Source organism: Tursiops truncatus, chromosome 8 (assembly GCF_011762595.2).
Source record: "Tursiops truncatus isolate mTurTru1 chromosome 8, mTurTru1.mat.Y, whole genome shotgun sequence".
Lineage (NCBI taxonomy): Eukaryota > Metazoa > Chordata > Mammalia > Artiodactyla > Delphinidae > Tursiops > Tursiops truncatus.
The window spans coordinates 50,008,167-50,033,356 of record NC_047041.1 but is presented as its reverse complement, the minus strand read 5'-3'; the positions used below and the strand labels follow the sequence as shown (position 1 = coordinate 50,033,356).

Genomic DNA, 25,190 nt, shown 5'->3' with positions numbered 1-25,190 from the left:
TTTTCAATAACTGCTCAGCACTTTCCTCACTTTATTAAAGTCTCGGTTGGAATGTCTCCTCCCAACAGAGGCCTTCTCTCTCCACCCGATTTAAAATAACACCTCACATCATATCTTATCCCCTCACTCTATTTTGTTATTTTTATACCACATAAAAATCCCTGACAGAGCCAGAGACCTTCAAGATGGTGTAGGAATAAGACATGGAGATCACCTTCCTCCCCACAAATACATCAGAAATACACAAACATGTGGAAAAACTCCTACAGAACACCTACTGAATGCTGGCAGAAGACCTCAGACTTCCCAAAAGCCAGAAAACTCACCACACACCTGGCCGTGTGGCTGACGGGGTCTTGGTGTTCCAGCCAGGTGTCAGGCCTGTGCCTCTGAGGTGGGAGAGCCGAGTTCAGGACATTTGTCCACCAGAGACCTCCTGGCTCTACATAATATCAAACGGAAAAAGCTCTCCCAGACATCTCCATCTCAACGCTAAGACCCAGCTCCACTAAACGACCAGCAAGCTACATTGCTGGACACTCTATGCCAAACATCAAAATAAGCTTCAGATGATTGAACAAAACAGCCATCATGTTACAGATGAGGAACTTGTTCTTAGTACTAATTTAAAATTAGAAAGGAAAAATTTCATTCACCCAATGATAGAAACTGTATATCTGAAAGAAACACCATCTAAGTCTAGCTGACCTGAATGCCAAGAATGGTATTGTTGTTTCTAAGGTGCCTTCTTAAAAGATTCCAGCTTTTAAGGCACTAGTTATTCAGATTGTTTTATATACAGCAAAGGTATATCATCTATTATTTATTTCTCAAGACCTCTTCTTTGCAAGGTTAAAATAGAAACTCTGCTTCATTTTCATAAAACAAATTTTCTCTATAGAAGAATGTCGGCAGAGATTACTAAAGAGATTTTCTTATAATAGGAGCTTTTAAAGGGCATCAGACACACTCTGAATTAACTTATTCATTCATTCTTAATTAAATGCTGTGCCCCTGCTATGGGGCAAAACTCAGACTGAGCACTCCGAGGGCTTTAAAGATAAATATCAAAGAGTTCCTGTGTTCCAACCCCTGGGAAGAAATAAAAAAGGTGCATAAATCAATATAATTTTATTTAAGAAGTGATAAATCCATAAGATAGGCATCTAATTGTTAGGGGAAAAAAAGAGAGATTTGAAGCCAGAGCTGGGCAGTTTCAAGTTCTCCGTGAGGTTTGATACTCTATTTATTCTCCTTCTCTTTAATCTTACAAGTGGTAAGCCCTTGCCATCATTTCTAGTCTCTGGCTGACTCACCACGCTCGTTTGTTCCCTTAACTTTGCCAACACATCTGTAAATCCATTAAAGTCCATTCACTAAAGCTGCTTCATCTGAACCTCTGGGGAGAATTCTATTTCCTATGACACAATTGCTGTACTTATATTTCCTGGTTCATGGTAGGCACACCCAATAAATGGCAGCTACTATTATCACACATTGGACCATTCCTAATAATCATGTAGCCAAGTGCAGGCAGACATGAATTACTACTGCAGATATACATTCAACAGTATTAGTCTTGAACTATACCCCTCTGACCTTCCCATTAACTCACATATAGATGGTATCAATAAGTAAATGTACTAGAAATATTTGTTACAAATATATGTGAAATAGCAGTCTGCTTTTAAGAAAATTACCCAGAGTTGCCTGTTTTAATCTTTCCCACAAGTACTATAATATTTTCATCATTTATGATTAATAATAATGCTAACTGAATACTTTTTAATTTGTGTTGTTTCCCTTTCAAATAATAAAGCAAAAATTCTATTTTTTAGTGATATTTTTAATTATGAAAAGTGAAATTAGTAGAAGAAATGAAATCTAAAACAAAACCTGAGCCAGGAGCTTGGGCATGGCCCCATCCAATACTAAGTAAATATACAGGTTTTTGTTATTGTTGTTCTTTGCTTCTATATCACTCAGATGCTGGAGTTTGCCTGGTGGTGAACAGGATCAACAGGTTGATAGCTCTTTCTTGATTCTGTGGGTGGTGTGCATTCTTAATTAGTGGAAACGTTTGTCTGGTTAATTCCTATACTGAATGAGACTCTGGCATGCTAACTAGTTGTGTGATCCCTGAGGGGTCAGCATCCCCCCCACAACTTCTAAGTGGGACAAGCTGTGTTCAGCAACCCGCTCAGTCCCCATTCATCATAGGAATAGGGGATTGAAATCACTCCTCATGTATGAGAAGTTCCCAAGTGTAGGTCATAAGCTTGCACTTGCAAAACTGCTTCCAAATTATGTTAACAAAGGGGGTAGAAATCTTCACTATTAAACAGGAGAGGACTATTGGTAGGAGATAAATTCACACGCCCCTTAAATGTAACGTTTATATTTTTTCCAGTTCTCTGAGGATGATCAAAGAAATTTAGAAAGAAGAAAAGAAAAAGAAAAGCAGGGTATCCTAAGTAACTGCCTTCCCTGTATCCATCTCCCCTGCCCTTCTCTGTGAATAACGAGAAACTGTCACTCGTACTTGAGTTTGGAGGCCTGAAAGTTTCCAACAATAATAGTTGCAGGAAAGGCTATAGCCTGAAAGAGGAGTGGGTAAAGGAAGAGGTAGGAGATTTAAGTTTAAAAGGACCCAGGCTCTAGGAAGAAGGGGAAGTAGAAATTTGATAAAGATATAGTGGCACCTCTCAGGAAATTTGAGGGACAAAATATGATGTCCCACAGTAGAAGGGTTATTGAGGCCTTATCCATGTGTTAAGTGCAATAGAACTAGGCAATTAGGAAAAAAGACTGGCTAGACCAATCATACCAAGACTCTCCAAAATTCCAACTCTCTTAAGATTTAGATAATAATATTGTAAGACAATAATATTGAGAGCTTAGAGTTACTTGTTGAGTAAAAGTCATTTTCTAGGTTTCCAATATTTGTGCTCACTTGGTAAAGGGAAGGGACTAACCAACTCACTTTCTATTCACAGCAAAATCACCACTGATATGGTCATTGATACGGTAAAAAAAAAAAGCCATCTCAATGATCAGCTAGGCTGATTTTTCTCTAGGACTTTTGATTCCACCAGAAAGAAGCTATAGACACCATAATGGGATTAAAGAAAATAGGAGATAAGGGTCCTAGTACCTGGGTTTCATGAATGTATGAAACCCAGGGCTCAGAGAGATTGAGTAACTTACTCAGAATCACTCAGCTAAGAAGTGGTAAGAGCATGACTCTCGCTCCAACTGGGACTATTTCCACACTGCCTCTCCATTTGAAGATGTGAGCCACTAAATATCTGAATGTTATGTCATTATTACTTTCCCCTTTATTAGCATATCATGCATTTAATCATTTAGTGTCTGGTATAGACAAAATTAACACAGGTTAATGTTGGATAAGGCCAATCTTTTATGGCATTCCACTGTTACTTACCAACATGTGCCTTTTATTTTAAGTTTCAAAAGTTAAAGAAAAATACTGCTGGCATATAAAGCAAGTTTCAATTATTTCATTGGTTGAAACTTATCCTAAGAAAACAAATGTTAAAATCAGAAGTACATGTGCAGGAAGAAATATACTTTAAAAATGTTTAGCCTGCAGGATTAAATTTAATGATAATTACATTTTTAGTACAGAAAATAAAATGATTAACATTTTAAGAGCCCTGATAAAAAATTATAGGCCATTGTATTTTAAAATGCTTGTTGGAAATTAATGATTGGCCTCTGGCATTTTCCACTTAATTTTCTGTCTTATAAAGATTTGAAGAAGAAAAGTGTTTTGTCTAAATCAAACATCTCTTGTATCAGACTGCACACTTAAAAAGTGCATGATAGTTATAAAAATGATTTAATGCTCTCCAATTTTGTTTTCAGACCACTCTTCAGGAGTGCCTGTAAAAAACAGACAAAGAAATAAGAGGGTCTGGAAGGGTGATGTTATGGGCTGAATTGTGCCCCACTCCTGAAATTCATATGTTGAAGCCTTAACCAACCCCAGGAACTCAGAATGTGATTGTATTTGAGTTAGGGCCTTAAAGAGGCGGTTCACTTCAAATGAGGCTCTTAGGGTGGGCACTAATCCAGCTTCATAAGGAGAGGAGATATAAAGACATACAGAGAGACACCAGAGGTGCTTGTACCCAGAGGGATAACCATCTGCCAGCCAAGGAGAGAGGCCTCAGAGGAAACCAACCCTGCAGACAACTTGATCTTGGACTCCCAGCCTCCAGAACTGTGAGAAAATAAATTTCTGTTATTTGAGCCACTTGGTATATGATATGTTGTTATGGCAGTCCTAGGAAACTAATCCACTCAGCATTTATTTATTTAATGACTTGTCATAGAATGCATGGAGAATGTGATATTCTGGCTAACTTAAAGGAAAAGCAATACCATTCATAAGATTATTAACTTTTAAAAATTTATAGGTAATATAATAAAAAAATCATTTCAAACATATTAAATTGCTGTTACAACAATGCTCTAAAAGCTTAAAGAATGTATGTCTTCATGAGGAAAGTCAATTATGATCGAACATTTTGGGGGGCACAATATGGTAAAAAAAAGTATGAGTTTCATTGAGGTCTATAAACAAAATATTTCAAGAATGTAACTGACAATAGAACCCAAAATCATGTATGAATAGCATAATGATGGAACACTCCCCCAACGTACTCATGTGTTTATTTGGGACCCATTTAATAAGCAATAGTGATGAGATATCATAACATAGAGCTGTGCTGTCCAAATGGCAGCCCCTAGCTACACATGGCTATTTAAATTTAAATTGATTTAAATTAAATAAAATTTAAAATTCTATTTTTCAGTTGCACTAGCCACATTTCAAGTGCTTAATAACCACATGTGGCTAGTAGCTAAATTATTAGATAGGGCAGATATAGAACATTTCTAAGTCACCAACAATTCTGTTAAGAAGAATTCCTGTGTTCATGCCCTAGATTTTCCATTTACCAGTCATTTAATCTTTCTGTAACTCAATTAGTTTATTTTCAGGTAGGGAACAATGAGTAAGCCATTCTCAAAAGGTTATGATGAGGATTTAATGAGGTTAACACCTGTGAAGGTCAATTGTAAATTGAGAAATGTACATGTAAGTTTTGTGCTATGCTGGTGAAAGCAGTGATGAATCAGATATGAATCCTACTTTGAAGGAGAGTATATTGCATAAGGGAGATAAGACTTGTCAGCAAATAACTATCATACAAAATAGAACGAGAGAGATACTTACTTAATAGGGGACTACAGAGATATTGGAAGATTTTCCCCATTGCCTAGGTATCAAGTCAAAACTGTTAACAAGTCCTCCATGATCTGGTCTTCTGATCTCTTATTTGTGTATTTTGTCTCTTGCCAGGCATCACCTTTCTTTATTCTACATTCTATGTAGATTTAGAGATTTTTTTTTCTAATTCAATTCTTCAGATAGGCCAAACCTCACTTCTAGACTTTTTTTTTTTAAACATCTTTATTGGGGTATAATTGCTTTACAATGGTGTGTTAGTTTCTACACACTTTATAACAAAGTGAATCAGCTATACATATACATATATCCCCATATCTCCTCCCTCTTGCATCTCCCTCCCACCCTCCATATCCCACCCCTCTAGGTGGTCACAAAGCACAGAGCTGATGTCCTGTGCTATGCAGCTGCTTCCCACTAGCTATCTATTTTACATTTGGTAGTGTATATATGTCCATGACACTCTCTTACGTCGTCCCAGCTTACCCTTCCCCCTCGCTGTGTCCTCAAGTCCATTCTCTACGTCTGCGTCTTTATTCCTATCCTGCCCCTAGGTTCTTCCCAATCTTTTTTTTTTTTTTTTTTTAGATTCCATATATATGTGTTAGCATACGGTATTTGTTTTTCTCTTTCTGACTTACTTCACTCTGTATGACAGACTCTAGGTCCATCCACCACACTACAAATAACTCAATTTTGTGTCTTTTTATAGCTGAGTAATATTCCATTGTATATATGTGCTGCATCTTCTTTATCCATTCATCTCTCAATGGACACTTAGGTTGCTTCCATGTCCTGGCTATTGTAAATAGAGCTGCAATGAATATTGTGGTACATGACTCTTTTTGAATTATGGTTTTCTCAGGGTATATGCCCAGTAGTGGGATTGCTGGGTCATATAGTAGTTCAATTTTAATTTTCTAAGGAACCTCCATACTGTTCTCCACAGTGGCTGTACCAATTTACTTTCCCACCAACAGTGCAAGAGGGTTCCCTTTTCTCCACACCCTCTCCAGCATTTATTGTTTGTAGATTTTTTGATGATGGCCATTCTGACTGCTCACTTCTAGACTTTGCTCATTTTCTTGGACTGTAACATAAGGCTGGGCTGCTCCATTTTGACCCCCAGATCCTTGCATCCTTTCACCTGGCTGAATCAGCCATTATTTCTCATCCCAGGAAACAGTTCTTCTCAGACCTCTCCTCTGAATCCTATTTAACACCACAATTAGCATATTTCATTGAAATGTCTTGTAAACTGAAATCCCCTGTCCCCCTACTGACTGGGTAATTACAAATCATTAATCTCTTGATCACTGTTAAATCCCCAACACCTAACACACTTGCTAGCTCATAGTAAGAGTCCAATATGTTGACTGAATGAAAGCTAAAGGAGAGAGAAGATGCTTTTAGCTGATGAGTTTGTGTACGTAGGTGAATCATCAAGGAGACGGTATTTGAATGACCTTCAAGTGTGACTTTTTTTTCTGTTTCTACTCAACCTTGTTGTGTGCACCATAAACATAGATTTCAGGTCTCTTCCTCATGTCTGATGTAGGATGTAGCTAACATTTTGGTTCCCAAGCTTAGAATTTGGCATAATTTATCTGGATTTTGCCATTTGATTCATTGCAGGATACTCATGCAAAGTTGGGTAGAAAGAAAAAATAGTAATTATTTCTTAGTCATTTATGCCTAGAAACGTTCCAACCATTGTATATGGATTGTCTCAGGTAACCCTTACAACAACCCAGAGAGTTAAGTATTATATGTACTTGGTAGGTAAATGGAAGCTAAGAGAGGACAAGTGACTTGTCAGATGTTATGCAGTTAGTTAGTAGTGAATCTGGAGGTTGAACCCGGTCTGTCTGGTTTTAGAAACTATTCATATTTCACTGGAACACTAAGGGGACTGTGAGATGGTGACCTCATCTCTCAAACTATAAGTAAAATTTATGTACAAATTAGGGGCCATGTTTCCCTTAGGGGCAGGGTAAAAAATTTCTGATTTTTTATATAATTATGTTCCTCATCTATTATTTCTGTTGTCACAACCAGGTATGTTAAAAATATACTTTACTAGGCTTCCCTGGTGGTGCAGTGGTTGAGAATCTGCCTGCCGATGCAGGGGACACGGGTTCGTGCCCCGGTCCAGGAAGATCCCACATGCCGCGGAGTGGCTAGGCCCGTGAGCCATGGCCACTGAGCCTGTGCGTCCAGAGCCTGTGCTCCGCAACAGGAGAGGCCAGCCACAACAGTGAGAGGCCCACGTACCACAAAAAAAAAAAAAAAAAAAAAAAAAAAAAAATATATACTTTACTTAAGTTCATTCCATTTCTAGTCTCCTTGGGCATAAATATCTGATTGATCCACATAATTTGTTTCAGTTTCTCAGATTCCATCTATCCCAAGATGTTTTAGTTGGCAATTTACTGTATAGAACAGAAATGTTATTTTCTAAATAAAAGAAAATAACAGCTTATATCAATAAGCAGTGTTCACTATTATCTTTTTACTTATTTATATGTCTATGTATGTATATATGTAAGAAATTTGAGATAAATTTTATAAAAATCTCTGGGGAAAGATGATTCTTTCTGAATATTTTGTAACTTGTTTCCATTTATTAAACTTTGAGTTGATTTATTCAGCTTAAGCTAAACTGATACATTATTCATATTTACTGAAGGACATAAATAATGTTGATTTTTATATCCAAAAGCTTTTTACAAATTCACTAGGAAGTAGGCTATAACTCATTGCCAATGCATTATCAAATCATTAAAACAGGAAATTTATAAGAATTTTTGTTCAGCTCAAGGGACAAAGGGTGTAACATTTACTCACAGGTAAGGTGAATGCTAAATATACCACAGACACATCAGAACAGTGACAAATTGTTATGTGCTCAACACTTTTAAAAAACAACTCTTGAAATCTCTTATAGGCAAGTTGTTCCACTGCATTTTAACTCTCTGTAAACTTGCCCCTCAAACATGGAACACTTAATTTAGTTTGCAAAATAAACATATTGAATGATGACTGGAAAAGTACCCATGTTCCTAACATTCTCAGTGATATCTGTCCTGTCAAAGCCTTTTACTTTTCTCACCAAACGTCCAAACTCCAGGCCTTTCCATAGTATCTTTAAAATGGTCACGTTAGAAAAATAGTGAGAAAAGTATCTTCAGTCATTCAGAATGCTGTTCACTGCATCATTACACAAACTACTGTGGCCAGTTTGGCAGATCAAATCGATCAGGTCCAGGGAGAGGAAAAAAATAAGGCAAATGGAAACTGATAGCATCAGACAAATATAAAGTTCCTATCAACCCTGCATTCACTTTGCAAGCATTTATCTAAAACTTATTCTGTGATAAGCACATCATATCTACTGTAAATACAGCACAGAAAGGAGGAGGATGCAGACCTTGTGCTCATAGACACTTACATAAGTAACTACAAAATGCAATCATGTGGTTGTAGCAGTATGTTACATAATAGCTTGGATAGCACAATGCATGGTATGTGCAATGCCCTCAATAAATATTAGGGCATTATTATATGTAAAGTAATATTAAAATAATAGCTACAGCATGAATTCATATATACCATGCATACTATATGTCATTTATATGCTATATGCTATATATGTGCTATTATTGTTAAAAGCAAAGGTTTTTTTTTTCCTTTTGTTAGGTTCTGAAAAGGAAGTAATATGTTATAGTTAGGATAAGGAAGGAGAGTCACAAAAGCTTCCACAAAATGGTTGAGAAATTAGGTGGATCTTGAGAAATAAATTAGATCATATTAGTATGAAAATACGGAGCAGAATTTTGAACCAGGCACATAAGCAGTAGTTTGCTTACACCTGGAAAATAGGAGCTTGTGTCCTAAATCCTGAACTTTAAGGGCCAACCTCCATCCTTTCTGAGGTCATACTACTCCCCTCCCAAAGCCCGTACCACACCTTCTAGACCATGCTCTGGATATCCAGGTCACTGGAGTTCCCAGGCGTGTACAGTACTTCATTCCACCTTTATTCTTCTGGGTGCAGATTGCACCATATTATCATAACAATATTACTGAAGGGTGGCCAAGGCTTGGTTCTTTGTTAGGAGTGTGGCTGGAGCTTGGAATAATGGGCTGGGTTGTTCAGATATGTGGGCTTCAGAACATGGACCAGTGTGAAGGTTCAGGGTAATTTCCTTTTGTGCTGCCACATTCTGGGGTACAATTCTGAGGGAAGAAGAAAATTCTAAATTTGAATAGAGCCTTCAAGATCATTATCAAGGTATACTTGTCAAAGTAGTAAGATATGACCCATTTATCAATTTGATAGTTGAGTTTTAGTTTTTCACTATTTATACATATGATAGGTAGGCCTCCATTTGGATGCTTGCCCTAGGCTCTGAAAATGTAAAGGATGGGCTTGTGACCTAACCAGAAAAGTAAAGTTGACCAGGTCATGGTATATGGATCTATGTGAGAGAAAAATGGAAAAGAAAAATAAAGAGTGGGGAGGAAAGGATGACTAGGAAAGTGACATTAAAGTCGGATCATAAAACACTGGTGCTAAGGAGTATGAGATTTATCCTACAGGGTAGTTTGGTAGACAGAATAATGGCTTTCAAGGATGTCTACTTCCAAATTTCTAGATCCTGTAAACATGTTACCTTACATGGCAAAAGGGGTTTTGAAGATGTGATCATATTTACAGATTTTGAGATCCTGGATTATCCAACGTGTCCTAATCTAATAATATGAGTTCTTAAATGCTAAACCCCTTTCTTATGTTGAGAAAGATAGAGATATGGGTACAGAAGAAGAATAGAGAGATTCAACATTGCTGGATTTGAAGTTGGAGGAAGGAACCATGAGTCAAGGAAGGCAAGGGGCCTCTAGGAGCTGGAAAGGGCAAGAAAACAAATTGTCCTCCGGAGTCTCTAGAAAGTAATGCAGCCCTGCTGATGCCTTGATTTTAGCCCAGTGAGACTCACATCAGACTTCTTACTTTCAGATAATAAATGTGTGTTATTTTAAGCCTCTAACTATTTCCTAATTTGTTACAGCAGCAATTGAAAAGCAATACAGGCAGCATCACTGAAAGTGTTTCCAGAAAATTTTATTAGGAGTTAAACAGTAATAAATTCCTGTTGTAACCTTTAGGAATTATTTTGTCACGAATAATAAGATAACCTGACAAATAGCAGCTTACATAGGTGGTGTATTTTTCTGCTTTAACCAGAAGTTCAGAGGTAGGAACTCTGGGCTAGAGAAGCTGTGATAGGACCCAGGATCCTCCTATCTTTCTGCTTTCCCATCCCAACAAATCAATTTTCCTGCTCATGGTCACAAGATGCCTCTTATAGGTTTCATGTCTGCGTCCAAGATATGAAGAAGAAAGGGGATGAAAATATAGGGACCATGCTAGCAGACGGGGGTTCTCCTTTCAAAATATTCTTTCCAGGAGCTCCACCCAACAACTATGCTTAAATTTCATTGGCCAGGACTGGCTTACTTAGCCAACTTCTGGGTAAAAGGAAGTCACAGAGATTAGTGTTTTATGTGGACACGTTGCCAGAGTTCTGATAGTAAGGAAGAAATAGGAGAGGGATTTTGGGTAGGTAATGCAAGTTTCTTAATTGTGGGACTTCTCAAAGCTTCTAATAAGTTAGTGTATGTTGTGACTCTCCAAGAGGGATATACAGTTTTCCCCAAACTTATGTGAATAAGGACAAATAGGGGTTTTTTTGGGGGGGGTTGGTTTTTGTTTTTTGTTTTTTTTTCTTCATATGGAGGAAAACTTCACAAGGCTAGTGGACAGAACAGTTTGTAAAACACTATCATAAAGAAGGGTAGCCATCAAAGGATTCTGAACAGGGAAAAGCCTGATCCAATATCTCTCTGATAGCAGTGTGGCCATGGGAGATAGGGAGGTATCTCTTTGCATATCCTATTCTCATGCTGCATTCAAATTACAAGCTCAACCCCAGGTATAGGAGGGGGACTAAATACTCCCTAGCATTAGATTAGGATAGTAAATGCTTTAAAGTTCTCAGAGTCTTAAACTTTTTACAACTGTTCAGCAAAACAACTAATGGACTGATTGATCCGGTCTCCAAGAATCTAAACTGATTAACCTTTGTCTTAGTTATTTAGATACACTGGAAAGCCTTTAGGAAGCTAATACTCTAATTATGATTTTGCTTTTTAAGTGCAAAATACTGTCGAGAGCTTTGAATGAATCCTTAGTAGTACGAAAGAGAGAACTCACATCAGAGATTAGAGACACTGTCTATGATTACATAGCTGTCTGTTGGTGATCTTGGGGCTAGAGCCCGATTCTCTTATTTTTCAGAATGGTTTTGTTTCTATCATTCCATGGGACTATTGGGCAGTAAACTTTTACCTGATGTAGGCATTAGGTTTCAGGGGATAGGACTAGAATGCAGTGTATGTGCATGTATAGATTGCTTTCCCTTCTGTAAAATAAAATTATCATCTCCTACTTTCCACTGCTTCTCAGGAGCTTAAATGAATGAGTTTTGCAAATGTCTTTATGATGATAATATGGTTCTACTTTATTTCAAATATTATCCTATTTGGAATTAAACAGAAAATTACCCCACTGCTGCAACTGAGTTAACATGTGTAGACATAGTTGTTGATTCAGTAATATATTTTAACATAACTTGCTAGATTCATCCTCTATTTATTTATTGAGTTACAGACAGAGCCCTCTGCTGGGGAATGAAGATATAGTGTGCGGGACACACAATTATGGTCCTTGAAGAGACAAAAAAGATTCAGAAACTGGCAACTAAACCTGCAAGGCAACCAGGGTTTAGGAAGAGAAATGAGATTTAAGCAGAGGCCAAATCATAAAAAGAGCTCTGTTTACTATAGACGACTTGGGAAGCATCAAAGGCTGTCCAGGCCTCAGAATTCCATCACTAGGACTCCAGAGGAATCAGAGTATGAGCTTAGTTTATAAAGAATGAGGCCTTTTCTCCCCCAGCTACACTCAGCTGCCCCTCCTTTGTGTTCTCCTAGTACCATGGGCACATCCCTAGCTTTGCAATTGTTTCAACATTTTGTAATACTCTGTTTATCTGTGTGCATAACCAAATGTTTTCTGATCTCGTATAGGTAATTGACCGATGCTCTTCAATTCTTGCCTCTTCCATGCCAAGCAGGGTGCCAGGCATAAGTACTGGGCGTTAATTAAATGAATTATTAAGGTATGAAACATTTGAGAAGAGGGGAATATTCCTCCTCGTTATTTTTATTCCTTTGAATATAATACATTTAGGCATTCCAACCCTCATGAGCTGTCATAGAAGCACCCTGGAGCTCTGGGAAATATATTGGACATACAGTCAGCAAACTCAAGTACAAATTCCATTTCTGCCACTTGTTATCCTTGGGCTTCTAGGCAAGTGACTTTACCTTTCTAAACCTCCGTTTCAACAGAAGAAAAAGGGATGTCGCTTAACAGATGACCATTTCCCTTATAGATTTTTAAAAGACATAGATTTTGTTGGAAAGAGAAAATTATATCATCATGCACATTGTATCAGACACCCTTTGAACTTGAATCATATCCCCTGGTACCATTTGACGTGGCTATAAGTGAGGCAGAGAGTTCCATGCAAACTCAGGCTCTGCTTGACTTCCGGTGACCCACAACAGGCAGACAGGGTCTATCTCTATGCATCACAAAGACAGAACCCAAGTATGAACTAGTGACTTTAGTTAATAATAATGTAATAATATTGGTTTACCACTGGTAACAAATGTATTACACCTATGTGCGACTTTAATAGGAAAAAATGTAGGGAGGTACTGAATTTTCTGCTCGATTTTCTGTAAACCTAGAAATGCTCTAAAAAGAAAGTTTATTAATTAAAAAATAATCTAGTGTACATGTGCTTATTTCTTTTCTAAAACTTCAGCATGTTGAATTTTTTCATGTGTAGGGCTCTTCAAGTGTATGTTTCTTAATCCAGGAATAGATATCTTACCTTTGACTATATAAAGTGTTGTACTTTGTGACACTGACATGTTTTCCTTGTTACTAGGGTGGTTGAAAAACAAGTACAACTAGAAACCATTTACATTAATATATATTTTCATATAAGCTTTACAGCCAAAGGAGGCACTATGGTTCTGCTTTTACAGTTGAGGAGACAGGCTCAGAGATCTGAGGTCAAATGTCACACAACCTGCAAGCAGCCAGTCAGGATTCAAACCCAGTCATTTTTCTAAGCATCCGTGCTACTTCTAGCAATGTAAAGGTAAATATATATATATAGTGACCATTTACAAGGAAACTTGAGCCTAACTCTTTAGTTACTTGACAAACACCATGGCTTGCAACCACTATGTACCAGTGAACCATCTTTGTCTCTAAAATATTAAGTTACTTATTAAACAATATTTTGCCAAAAGATTACCATTAAAATAATGAAAGCAATACACGGGGAGGGGGAAGGGTAAGCTGGGATGAAGTGAGAGAGTGGCATGGACATATATACACTACCAAATGTAAAATGGCTAGTGGGAAGCAGCTGCATAGCACAGGGAGATCAGCTTGGTGCTTTGTGACCACCTAGAGGGGTAGGATAGGGAGGGTGGGAGGGAGACGCAAGAGGGAGGAGATATGGGGATATATGTATATGTATAGCTGATTCAATTTGTTATACAGCAGAAACTAACACACCATTGTAAAGCAGTTATACTCTAATAAAGATGTTACAAAATAATAATAATGAAAGTAATAAAGCAACGGATACATATCTGGATAAAATACTATATTAATTACACTTGATTTATTCACAGGCATCCCTAACTAATATTTATACCAGAGAGAATGCCCTTTCCAAGCAAGCAGCTAGGATTCTAGGAAAAATTAGCCAGTTGATTACCCTCCGCTCAGCACAGAGCCCTACATGTTATGGGGCAATTATATAGAGATGATGATCCAGGTGAGACTGCAACAGAGAGTCCTACAGAGAGGGTAGGACTCTTTTCCTCCTAACTTTGGATATTTTGACATATTGAATCTTTCCTTACTCAGCGCAGTGCCTTGTGTTTTGCAGCCCATAAGTCCCTGTGGCTCATTTGTATTAATTTTTGCATGTGTGCTCTTTAAGGACTGGAAATATATTCTCTAGTTCAAAAGTACTAGTACCTCAAATATTGTTGAAAGAATTGGGCCACTGAATCAGAAAGTGGGAAAATAGTTAAATGCAAAACAAGACAACACCACAATAAGAACAATACGGTGATAGTCCCAAGATAATTAATATTGCATCTGTAGGTAAAAATGTTACAGTCCTAACTTTATGGAAACAGTAGTTTCGTTTTGTCTACTTTATGTTTTTATTTTACTAACCTCTTCCCTATTAAAGACATTACAAACCAATTATATATAGCAATGAAAAGTGCAGATACAATTTCCAGGCAACAGATCTTGGTACCTATTTTGTACTTTTTGTGGTTAATGTTGAGATAGTACATAAATCTTTCTTTTCCCTTTATTAAAGGCAATAAAAGTCTATTATTATTGTTGTTGTTATTACTATAACTGAATATGTTCTATAGTGGAACCTAAGATATAGAGTCGGTTTTGTGATCAACACCACCTCCTCCCACATTCTTAATAAGAATTCCTCAGATAAATCATTTAAACTCTTTGACAAGCTGATCAAATGCAGTTTTCTCACTTTAAAATTTAAGTAATATTGTAACATATCGCCTTGAGAAAATATCCGAGCCTAGTATCACTACAATCAAAACCCATTTCTATTTATCTCCTTCCTCCATATTGACCACACGCCCTAGACTCCTGCTGGGCGGAGCATCACCAGCTGCACTAGCCTTGCTCACACCCGCCGCCCTGCCCTACAGCTTAGCTTCCAAGAAGACTGTCTCCTCTTCCTCACTGTCTTCTTGCCCTAGTTATTCTACCTGCCAGCTGCCATCGTTTTTTCTTAACCATTGACTGACTTAATACTCCTTCATCTTTCAACAGTCCTCTCAGAAATACCTTCTCTGTTAACCGTCTCTAGTTTGAGGTTTATACCTAAGAGGACACATGTAGATCCTACACAGCGTTCATCCTCGACTTTAGGCTTCCTAACACAATACCAGTTTTGTCCTCTTCAAATTGTTTCTTCTGCTTGCTGTGCCTTGTTATTTCAGGATGAAGATCTTTGAGACAGAAGCAGGAGGGAGAGATCTCAGCTGGTAGGTGATATCCTACATCTGAGCCCTGCACTGGTCTGGATTACTGATGTGTCAGGGAGACCTGGGTTCAAATCTCAACTCTGCTGTTTACAGGCTGCGTAGTCTTTAACAAATTTACTTTTCTGAGTTCCACTTTTGTAGTATTACAATGAAGATTGTAGTATCTCTTTTATAAGATTATTATGGAGATTAATTTATATTAAAGGCCTAGGACAGTTCTTGGTACATTGTAGGTGCTCAAAAAGAGGGGAATTGTATATGGAGGTATAGATAAACACTCTTCTGTGTAGAATACTGGAAGTATTTTCAGTGAAACTTCAGAATCCTTTAGCTATACTATTTAACTTCCCTTGCCAATCTTTACATTGCTATTTAGTCATTTATGTATCTGATATATATATATTATATATATATTATACGCATATATAAATATATACATAATTATACCATATTTAATTATTTATAGAACGATATATAAATATACATTTCCATACATATGGTCTTTTGCTCTCTCTCTCCATATATATATATATATGCTTCTATTTCCATTTCTGTAACCAGAAGAAGATGTAGACAGTAGGGAGAAGTGCAGTGTAATACAAGACGCTCCAGATCTGGATGACATGGGTTTGAAATCTGACAATCTATGGCATCTGTTAGTGGGATGGCCTCAGGCAAGTTACTTAAGACTTATGAACTTTGCTTTCTTTTTTGAAAAATAAAGAAAATAGAATCTATCAGAATGAGTTATTTCTAGGATTTAAGATGACAATCTATAAATAAAGAAAATAGAATCTATCAGAATGAGTTATTTCTAGGATTTAAGATGATAATCTATGAGCAATGCGCAGTGTGCGTGTGTGTGTGTTTGTGTGTGTGTGTGTGTGTGTGTGTGTGTGCGCATGTTTCCCTAGGAACAACAGTTGAGTATTTGTTAATTCGGTGTTTGTCATGTCTCTATAGAACTCACACAATAATGAGAATTAACTCTATATATTTGTACTTATATCCCCTTGAGGATGTTATTTACCTCTGTATACAACACTGTACTCTGACAACGCCTACAGTATAATAGGGATTCAATTCATTTTTGCAGAAGGAAGTACAGTAGGAATGCAGAGAAGAGAGAAAGAAGGACAGCAGGGACTGAAGTAGGGATGAGGGCGAGATGGCTTCAAAACTCATCACAAGGTTGACACATGGCTATGGCTAATGACTCTTTTCCCAACAAAATCTGACTGCGAGGTTTGCACAGAAATGTTCCCTTTTAATGCCTTTCATGCTTGGCATCTGGACTCACTGGCACCTCTCCTGAATGCCAAATATATCTCCACGTGCTTTTCATTTTTCTTCTCAAAAGATTTGCCACCATTTATAGCATCAACTTCTTCATCTGGGTCATCTGTTTTTCCAGTTATGCCAAGCTCTTGTTAAATCTGTAAATGAGCTCAGAGATCCCTTCCTTTAGGAGGACTTCATCTTTCTCCCTCTTCCCTGCATATCATGCTGGGATTGCTTGTGCCCTGTCTACATGTTATTTTTCTTTTCAAGCAAGCTGAGCCAGAGACCAATGGAGCAATATAACAAGAAGAAGTAAAGCCATTTTTTGATCTACTAGAAATCTTTGGCTAAAAGTGATAGTAATACTCCCATGAATAAAATGAGAGCTACATGCCAGGCAACATACTGGGCCTTTTCTATGCTGTCATGGGCTGAATGAAGTCCCCATGAATTTCATAGGATAAAGTCTTAACCTCTAGTACTTCATAATGGGACCGTATTTGGAGATGGAGCCTTTAAAATGAGGTGATTAATACAAAATGAAATCATAAGGGTAGGTCCTAATTCAATATGACTCATGTCTTTAAGGGAAGAAAAGATTAGGACACAGACATGCACAGAGGAAAGACCATGGGGAGACAGAGGGAGATCATGGCCACCTAAAGGGCAACGAGAGGGGTCCTAGCAGAAATCAACTTTGCTGACACCTTGATCTTAGAATTCTAGCCTCCAGAACTATGAGAAAATAAATTTCTGTTGTTTAAGCAACAGGCTGTTATACTTTCTTGTGGCAGTCCTAGAAAGTTAATATATACATATACCTCATTCTGTTTGTTTCCCATGGTATCCTATGAAGAACAAATAACTATCACTTTCCCCCTTTTTATAGAAGGTGAAGGCAAGGCTCAGAAATAATATTTGAAGAGGAAAGTCAACCCACTGATCAATGTGATTAAATAGAACGTAGAAGCAAATATAATTTGAGGCAATGGGTTTGTAGTCTGATACTCCTATGTTAAATACGTTTTCTAGTCCCCTACGTTATTCAGTAAACTGATTTTAATTGTCTCTTTTGTGCCAGACATTGTAATCTGCGTTGAGGATGCAGAGAGAAATAAAACATGGTTCCTGACCCAGAGAAGCTCTTGGCCTTTTAGAGACAATGCACACAAAATAGATTCATTTCATATGTTGTATTGGACACCCGTCTAATTGTCAGAACTCTACAGACATGATTGACTCTACTGAGGATCAAGAAAGGCCTTATGGATGAAATGATGACTCATCTGAGCCTGGAAAAGCATGAGGTGGTCAGAACAATGGCCAATGGCATCTCAGATGAAAACAATAGCACGTGTCATTATGTAGTCACCGGCTGGGCAAATAAGCAGATGACCAGAGAAACATGAACTGAGTAACCCCTTAGACGTTTCAGGTTTTCATCCAGACTAGCCATGCTCTGACCTTTGCTCCCCTCAGCACAGCCTGGCTACCTCCAGCTCAGTTACCTGCAAATAGTGGAAACCCCATCAATCCTGATGATAGACTGACAAACTGAACAACTAGCTTCTATTTGCCCATTTATTTTTAATCTGGGCTGATAATACTACCAAGCCCTTCCCTTGGGAGTATATATGAAGATAAATGAGGTAATTTATGCCATAAGGTTCTGAACTCCTTAGAATAAAAATGTTAAAATAAATTTACAGTCATATTATATATTCTTTAATAAATATTGTATTGGATGTGCATAGAATATCCATGATCCCTTAAGAGATTTAGAGGAAGATAGCCAAGAAAAGACCTGTAAGCCTTAAACTGCCAAAATCCCAGAAGATGATTTAAGCAATGCAATAAGTAAGTAGGTTGACCTATTTCTCATTTTAAGGGCAGAAATAAAATTACCATTCATATGTAGGAAAAGGCTTCCTTCCATGCTAAGTATGAGCAATGTTAAACTAAGCTTTCTCTTTCCTTAGAAGTATTTCTAAGCTGAGCTAACTGTGTATGAAAGAAACTCAGACAAATACAAAACTACAACCATGAAAAGTAATCACATTAGCAGGTCCTTGACTAACAAATCCAATCAATCCCTTTAGGCTGCCCCTGAGGAGTTGGGGTATATTGTGGAAAAAGCAAGGGTTTTGAAGTCATAATGACCAGTGTCCCCTTCCCTTTTCTTCCAGGTATAAGCCTTGTGGCCTTGGACAAGTGACTTAAACTCTTTGTGCTTTGGCTTGCTCATCTATAAAAATGGAGATATTAATAAGCAGTGTGAGGATTTGTTGCAAGTATCCATACGAAAACTTTTGAAAACACCTAGTACTCCAGTCAAGATATTACAGGTGGTCACCAACCATAATATATTGTTCTTTCCACAAACTGTGTGGTTTCTAACAGGCATGGCATTAGACTAAACTTTAGGACTTTAATGACAATATATTAAAAGGTAACTATGCTATTATCTTATTTAATCCTCAGTAACCTCCTATAGTAGAGATACTAGTACTATCAGTATTTTACAGGTGAGGAAACACGGCTTTAGAGAGGTTTATGGACTTAGATTCAGAATGTTAATACATTGCAGACATGGGACTACACATCAAAATCGCTATGGAATGACTGTGCTCTTAAAGTCACCAACAGGTGGCCTCTGTAGAAGAAGCAACAGTTTTGTGTGTGTGTGTGTGTGTGTGTGTGTGTGTGTGTGTAATTAACTCAATGTAAGCAAAAACTTAGTCATGTTCCTATTGAATAATGATAATGATATTGATTATATCTCACATTTCTACAGCATGTTTATATTTTAAAAATGTGTGTGTGTGTACAAAACAACCTTGTGAAGCAGGATTGATGAAATCCCCTTCCCCATCTTTAAGAGGATAAAAGAAATTCTTAGAGAATATAAGTAACTCTACTATATATATATATAAAATACATACACATACATACTAAAATGGTACAGTTTTGCTTTTGACTAATTAACATCTCAACTCTCTAATATCTCTTAAATGTCAGATCTCTGTGATGAATTAGGAATTGGTGAGAACATGTTATATAATCTCACTCAGAAGAGTTGCCTATATGGGGTAATTGCTGGACTCTGGGGCAAAAGCCTTGCCCAGTAGCCTCATTTGAGTGGCTAATAAATCTCATGAATTTAGGAAAATCACTTAAATAAGCTCAGTCACCTTCTCAACTAAAAATGGGTATAAAACTTTTACTTAAGTTTCTTACTTATCAGGGTAGAGATTACTTTGCCCCATCACCAGCAGTGATGCCCCCATGACTCAGGACTCCCTCAGTCTCCTAAACTAATCTAGTTCTCTCTCTTTCCAACCCAATGTCTGTATTTAGAATTTCCTGTCCTACCTATTGTTCAGGATTGATTACGTGTTAGACTATCTTCACAATTTTTTTTTAAGTAAATAAATATTTTTTTTTTTTTTTTTTTTTTTTGCGGTACGTGGGCCTCTCACTGTTGTGGGCTCTCCTGTTGCGGAGCACAGGCTCCGGACGCGCAGGCTCAGCAGCCATGGCTCACGGGCCTAGCCGCGCCGCGGCATGTGGGATCTTCCCGGACCGGGGCACGAACCTGTGTCCCCTGCATCGGCAGGCGGACTCTCAACCACTGCGCCACCAGGGAACCCCAATAAATAAATATTTAATAAATAAATAGGAAGAGTGATATACGTGTTTCTTAATATCATTACTATTCCAGTATATTTGAAAGTCCCTCTTGTCTCCCATCTTAGGTGCTATAGGGAAATCACATTCAAAGTCAATCATATTGAGCAGTCGTTCTTGAGTCTGGTTCCGGAAGCAGCAGCATCACCATACCCTGGGAACAGTTTGATTTTAATTTCTCCCCAGCTACTTTGTCTTGGATTATTCTTCTCAAGGTCATGTTCTACAGCCTGAAGACGCTTCCCATTCCATTCTCAATTAGATCAGTCCTGAGGAAAATATACTACAGCAAATTCAGAAGTCTGGGCTGCTTCTGGTCTGGGAGAATGATCTGGACATAATATAAAAGAGACAAAAGAAGTGAAAGACAGAAAAAAGAGCAAAGTTCAGATGATAGAAACTGAGAAAAATATGGATGTAGGTTGGCCGTGTACTCTACTGGGGAGAGGGTAAGAGCAGAATTTTCAGGAGGCAGATGTGCTTTCAAAATTTCATGTGACGCAGACATTTCCCATCCAAACACCCCAAAGATCACCAACAGACTTTGTGGGAGTTCCTGAAATGTAGTTGTCTCCTGTCTTATTCTCTTTGTGTCTGTAGTAAGTGGAAAATATAGTGGTGGTGGGATGGGAAGGACATTTGTTTAAAGGGAAACCTACTCTTTCCCCTCCAAAAAAAGTTTCCCAGGTCTGAAAACTCTACTTATTACCAAGACCTAAATATGAATGCTCTAGAAATTCCTATCTTTTTTACTTGAGTGGGCAGAATATAGGCAGATTCTAACAATTTAGATTCAGATAACTCACTAGTAAAAAGAAAAGAGTCAAAACATGAGGTCTGAGATTAATACAAAACTAAGGAAATGGTAATGAATGTAGGTTTCATGCAGTTGTGGTTCAAATTTGATGAGAATAAGCAAGGAAATAGGTTGATGTATCTGTGAAACATCACCTCTTTTGTTCAGTATGATTTTGTGGCAGTCAACTCAACATGTTTTATATATTCTAAGATGTACATTTTTATTTTTTTAACACTTCTGGAATTGGGATGCATTTTGAAATTGGTCACTTGAGTTAAACTGGCATCTTTTTTTTAATGACACAAAATAGCAGTGCATCTTAAAACTAGTTGCATATTAGCATTAATGGATTATGTTAATAAATGTATGGTGAATAAGCGTTTAAATGGCACAGAAAGAGAAACCCTTACAGTTCATTACAAAGTTTCAAAGTTTCAGTCAGTAGTTCTCAAACTTTGATGTACATCAGAATCATCTGGAGGGCTCATTATATCACAGATTGCTACTTCCTCTCCTCCCACCAGTTTCAGATTCAGTACCTCTACATTTGATACTGATACTGCTGGTCTAAGAACCACTCTATAGGCCATTTGAAAATAATTTAAAAAAAATTTTTTAACCTCAGTTTTTACTACCACTAATTTAAAAAATTCAGTTAGACTTTTATGATATCACACCTGGAAAATTAGCACTGCCTTCTAAGTTCCCTCCTTATGATCATTCTCTTCTCATTCACAACCTTCTTTGCCATAAAAAAAGTGTTATCATCTGTTAGTACTTCCCTTCCCAAAATACACACACATACACACACACACACACCTTAGTTTATAATTGAAGGCTCTTCATAGTCAGACCATAATCTTTCTTATGTAAGGCTACTCCCCTAAATGGTTTGACCCTAGATTCAGCCCAAGAAAATTTTGTCCATTAGTTTCCCAATATGTCAACTTCTTTTACAGCTTTTACACTGACTTTTTGTTGCTTCCCTGGAACATGAAGGCCTACTTTAGTCCAACACAGACAACCTTACAGACTCACCTCTAACACTATATCCTCCTTCAATTTTCCCCTGACTACACTGAAAGAGACATTTACTTATTAATATGAGGTTCATTAACATTATCATACAGTGCATATTACATAATCATCATGTGGGTTTGCTTATTTCCTCCCTCATCTAGACTATGATCATTTCATGCTGAGAAAATATTTTATTTTATTTCATTTATTTCTTGAATGATTTACAGAATTCTTGGCACATATTTGAGACTCAATAAATGCTGTTAAATGAAAGCATATTGAAACGAAGCTATATTTTCTATTAAATTAGTGCTTTTGGACTACCATGTATACAAGTGGTCATTGTATATATGTGGTTCTATTTAATTCAGCCAAAGTTTACTAAACATTACGCGGAAATTATCTGAGGCATTGAAAAGAATACAGATGGAAAAATACGCAAGATCAATTAAGGAATACATGTGTTTATTGAAGACCTATAACATTTTAAGTACATCTAAGAACCTTTCAGAGTAAAAGGCTAATGATATTCTACCAAGTGGCAATGTTTTGAAGAAGCCTGTAAAATATTCTATTGAGTTAGAGCTTCAGTATTCCTTCTTGTAGTATTCCACTGGGGTTTAAACAAAGAGCTATCCAAAAAGAATTAAATCACACTCACTGGGGCCAGAGGAAAGATGGTCCCCTCCAAACATGAAAAGAGGCAAGTGCATTTCAGAAATAAATGACTTTACATAGACACACAGGCCTCTTGAGGATGGAGTAGACACTCTAGCTAGAAAGCTCTTAGACTAAATCAGATAGCAAAAGGTCATGGCTGACAAAAAGGGAATCTCGTCTAACTTCATTTTTTTTTTTTTTTACATTTCTCAACCTTAAGAAGAAACTACTTCAAGCCTCTTAACGACTAACTCAGTTTCAAGTGTAAATTGAAAGAAGATAGGCCAAGACAGTGTTATGGTTCAGAAATTTGGTAAACACATACTTGGCTTCAATACCAGCATGCTTAATTAAATAATTTTAAAGTATTTTATTTGAAAACTGCACAGGAAAAAAAAAAAAAAGCTTAAGGCTTATCTGTTGCTTCTAACATCTATCAAGATTCCTCGATGAGTTTTACATGGCAGAGATGCTCAAGTAGCAATAACAAAGGGGATATTTCATGGCTATTGAAAACTCTAGACATAGTTTTTCTAATTTATGTTGACCTAATTAACCTAGAAATCACTGTCTACTCTCTCGGACAAAACTTTATTTACTAATAAAATTCAAGATTAAGAAAAGTCACACAGAGCTTCCCTGGTGGCGCAGTGGTTGGGAGTCCGCCTGCCGATGCAGGGGACACAGGTTCGTGCCCCGGTCCGGGAAGATCCCACATGCCGCGGAGCAGCTGGGCCCGTGAGCCATGGCCGCTGAGCCTGCGCGTCCAGAGCCTGTGCTCCCCAACGGGAGATGCCACAACAGTGAGAGGCCCGCGTATCGCAAAAAAAAAAAAAAAAGAAAAAAAAAGAAAAGAAAAGTCACACAGCCAAAAAGTGGAAGTGTGCATACTCAAACTGACTTCTTCCAGCTGCCAATTCTCTTTACCTGCCTGTTACTCCATCTTGAATTTCTAAGCATCACTCTTCTGGATGTCTTTAACATTGCATTACTTATTTTTAAATCTATGTTTCTTTGATTAGGCACACTAAATGTTTCATTTGAAGAAATGTATCTTTACTAGGTTTCCAGAAGACACCCTTCTGAGAATATATGTATAATTCAGAGGATATCTCAGTCCTGCCTTGAATCATTTAAATTGTTGTTGAAACATCTACTTTACCCTTGTAAATAAATCTCTGCTAAAAATTTAAAGTCAAAGGAATTTGAAGTACGACTGTTAAAGATTCAAAATGAGAAACATATCAGAGTTAGAAAAAATTAAATTTTTATCCACCCCCCACATCTTAGACCTTCATTCAAAATTAAATGCAACTATAAATTGTTCCAGGTAAAGTCAGTGTTTTACTACTATTCTGAGAAGTATAAACTAAAAATTAATTCAGCTGACAAGTCATCACTTCTATTTAGTTTTCTCACTTAGAAATGACAGATTTTTAGGGGTAAAATGAATTGCCCTATAATCTTTTGATTGAAAAGCAGTATCATTTGAATATTAGACATGGTTTCTAGAACCATTTAGATTTTCCTAAAATTAATAGTGTCTCCCATATTACAACACATAAAAAACTGACCTAAAAAAAGCCCTACATTTTCCTATTTCTATCAAGAATAGAATGCAACTTGATGGATTTATTTTTGAGTGCTTTAATCTTCCAGGGTAGTAAGCCTTTACTGCACAGTTCTAAACACAGTGAGGACAGAGTGGAGATTAAGAATATGAGCTCTGGTCTCTGATTACTGGGGTTCAAATCCAATTCCACCACTTCCTGGATGTGTGACCTCTGCAGGAAGGGACTTAATCATTCTGTGCCTCGCTTTCCTAATCTGTAAAATGGAGACAGTTCTAATCGTACCTATCAAGATAGGACAAAAATAATTGATTGCCTTTTTAAATACAATTTTTGAAATATTATATATGATAGAAATTACTTAGAATTATCCCTAACTCAGGATAAGTCCTTAATAAATGGTTTCTATTTTTCCTGAAGTCTGCATTTACCTGGAAGTCTGAGATTCTCATATCAACAAGATCTCTACCCCCCTGTGACAATGAAAAGGTTTTTATTCAGTCAGCAAATGTGAATGAATCCTGTTCTAAGTGGTGAGAATATATAACGTTCAACAAAAATGCAATTCCTGACCTCAGGGAGTGTATAAGTCTTATGGAATGACAGACTAGAGGCAGTAACTCAGTTTGTGAACTTTCATTTC

General features: G+C 37.2%; 1 long non-coding RNA gene across 1 annotated transcript in view; it reads right to left on the bottom strand.

The window, feature by feature from the left end:
* Positions 1–9,406: 9,406 nt before the first annotated feature.
* LOC141279257 (uncharacterized) overlaps positions 9,407–25,190 on the bottom strand; it is a 168,352-nt gene continuing 152,568 nt past the window's right edge. The window contains exon 3 of the long non-coding RNA XR_012333228.1: positions 9,407–9,514. This is a non-coding gene — a long non-coding RNA (uncharacterized lncRNA). The remainder of the gene's footprint in view (positions 9,515–25,190) is intronic.